Raw genomic sequence first — 3,651 nt, forward strand, 5'->3', positions numbered from 1 at the left:
CTGATAGGTTATATGATATATATTATACTATCACTAATGCTAAAGTTCTGTGGGAAACCCTAGAGAAAAAGTATGGTTTAGATGATATGGGAATTAAAAGATTTAAAGCTTCTGATTTTAACAAATTTAAAATGGTAGATTCTAAACCAATGAATGAGCAAATTCATGAATTTGAACATATAGTTCACCAATTAAAAGTGAATGGATCCATCTTAGATGAAACGTTTCAGATAGCCTGTCTTATAGACAAACTTCCCGAGTCCTGGTCAGATTTTGCCAAAAACCTTAACCATACCCAAGGAGATCTTACCCTAGAGCAAGTATTGAATTCTATTAGAATTGAAGAGCAACATAGACTCAGGGAGAAAAATGTGACAAAATCTGAACCCAAAGAACCCAAAGTAAACAATGTTGAATCCAAACCCTTTCCCCAACACAAGAAACGTCCCTTCCACCAAAATCAAAATAAAACATTTAAGAAGAAACCCTATCATCAAAATAAGAACCATGTTCACTTTCAAAAGAAGGAAGGAGCTGAACGTCGAGCCTGCTTCGTTTGTGGAAGAACCAACCATCTTGCTAAGGACTGCTTTTTCAAGAAAACTGAACCACCCAAGCCTAGGAAGGGAGGACCTCCACCTAATAAGTCACAAGTAAACATGGTGACTTCCAGTCCAGCTGAGGCTGCTTTCAGGTCTGTTCTCTTCACTCCTGAAGTAAACATGACCTTTCAAGCAAATGATTGGTGGATTGACACTGGAGCTAATATTCACGTTTGCTCTAATCAATCTTTGTTTTCCACCTATCAGGTCTCAAGTAGAGGAACTGTGACAATGGGAAATAATAATGTGGCTCCTGTATCCGGAATAGGTCGGATCAACCTAAAGCTGACTTCTGATAAGACTTTGATCCTGCAGGATGTCCATCATGTACCAGACATTAGGAGAAATTTAATTAGCGGATCTTTATTAGTGCAACAAGGCTACAAACTTGTTTTTGAATCAAATAAAGTTGTAATAACTAAGGGTTTGAACTTCATTGGAAAAGGTTTCTTATGTGATGGTCTTTTTAAATTGAATGTTAAGAATTCTACTCTTGCATCTCCAATAGCTTTGAATATTGAACCTTCCATCACTTGGCATCAAAGATTAGGACATGTGAATTATAATTCAATTAAAAGATTGATGCATCTCAATATAATTCCAAAGCTTAATATAAAAGATGATGAAAAATGTGAAATATGTGTAGAAGCCAAACTTCCTAAGAAACCATTTAAAACTATTGATAGAGATTCTGAGATATTAGAACTCATCCATAGTGATGTTTGTGATTCAGGAAGAACAACTAGAGGGGGTAACAAATATTTTGTAACTTTTATAGACGATTGCTCTAAATATTGTTACCTCTACTTAATTAAGACTAAAGATGAAGTCATAAACAAATTTAAAATATATAAAGCAGAAGTTGAAAATCAGTTGGATAGGAAAATTAAAATACTAAGATCAGATAGAGGTGGTGAGTACACTTCTAATGAATTAAAACAATTCTGTGAAGATAATGGAATTATTCATGAAATAACTGCTCCATATACACCTCAATCTAATGGAGTAGCTGAGAGAAAGAATAGAACACTAATGGACATGGTAAACTCAATGTTAATTAATTCTGGTGTGCCAGAAAATTTATGGGGAGAAGCTCTCATGACTGCATGTCATATACTAAATAGAATTCCATTCAAGAAATCTGATAAAACCCCTTACACAATTTGGAAGAATAGAAACCCTAATTTAGATCACCTAAAAGTGTGGGGGTGCTTAGCAAAAGTCAAAATACCTGAGAATAAAAGAAAGAAGATTGGCCCTAAAACTGTAGATGGAATTTTTATTGGCTATGCTTCTGATAGTAATGCAAATAGATTTTTAATAATCAACTCTGACATTAATGAGATAGCCAACAACACCATAATTGAAGCTAGGGATGCACATTACTTTGAAAATATTTTTCCTTACAAGACCAGAATAAACAACACAGGCCCTAGCTCTAATAATTCAGATCCTAGTTCTAATCAAGGTGAAACTAGTTCTAAACAAATTAGACCACTAGAAAGTCCAGAGGAGCCTAGGAGAAGTAAAAGAACTAGAATAGAAAAGGTCCATGAAGATTTCTATGCATTACTTGTAGAAGATTCTCCAGTTACATTTGAAGATGCAATGAAATCAGTAGATGCTCCATTTTGGAAGGAAGCTATAAATAATGAGATACAATCTATAGTTCAAAATCATACTTGGGAACTAACTGATCTTCCTTCAGGATGTAAAACCATAGGATGTAAATGGGTGTTTAAGAAGAAACTTAGACCTGATGGAACAATAGATAAATATAAAGCCAGATTAGTAGCTAAAGGATATACCCAAAAGTCTGGTATTGATTATTTTGATGTCTATTCTCCAGTAGCTAGGATTACTACCATTAGAGTCCTCATAGCTCTAGCATCCATTCACAAATTAATAATACATCAAATGGATGTTAAAACTGCATTTTTAAATGGAGACTTAGATGAAGAAATTTATATGGATCAACCTGAGGGATTTATAGCTTCTGGACAAGAAAAGAAAGTATGCAAGCTTATTAGATCACTATATGGTCTCAAACAAGCCCCAAAACAATGGCATATGAAATTTGATGAAATTATACTATCTTATGGATTTGTAATTAATCAAACAGATGAGTGTGTATACCATAAAATAGATAAAAACAACAAAATTGTGATATTATGCCTATATGTTGATGACATTCTTATTTTTGGTTCTGACATACAAATCATAAATGATATCAAACACTTTTTATCACAAAATTTTGACATGAAAGATTTAGGTCAAGCTGACCTAATTCTTAATACTAAAATCATGAAAAATGAGAATGGATATGTGCTATCACAATCACATTACATAGAAAAAATCCTCAAGAATTTTTATGATCCAAACTGTCAACCTGTTTCCACTCCATATGATCCTAATGTACATCTAAAGAAAAATACAGGTCATCCTCAATTACAAAGAGAATATGCACAAATAATTGGATCATTAGGATTCCTAACAAACTACACCAGACCTGACATTGCTTATGCAGTAAATAGACTTAGTAGATATACATCAAATCCTGATAAGAGTCACTGGGATGCTTTAGAAAGAATTTTGAGATACCTAAAAGGAACTATAAATTATGGTTTACACTATAAAGGTTATCCATCTGTACTAGAAGGTTATTCAGATGCAAATTGGATTAGTGACTCAGTAGATGTAAAATCCACCACAGGATTTGTGTTCCTTTTAGGAGGAGGAGCTGTGTCCTGGAAATCTACTAAACAAACTGTAATGGCTAGAAGTACAATGGAATCAGAAATGATAGCTCTTGATACTACTAGTATAGAAGCTGAATGGTTGAAAGATTTACTAACTGAAATTCCACTAATGCAAAAACCATTACCAGCTATTTCTATTCATTGTGATTGCAGGTCAGCGATTGACAAATGCCATCAAGAGAATGCAAATGTGAAGATGAATCGACACTTGAAAGTGCGACATAAATCCTTGAGATATAAGATGAAAAACCATATAATAGCCTTAGATTTTGTAAGATCAGAGAAAAATC

The sequence above is a fragment of the Asparagus officinalis genome, chromosome 1 (assembly GCF_001876935.1).
Source record: "Asparagus officinalis chromosome 1, Aspof.V1, whole genome shotgun sequence".
NCBI lineage: Eukaryota > Viridiplantae > Streptophyta > Magnoliopsida > Asparagales > Asparagaceae > Asparagus > Asparagus officinalis.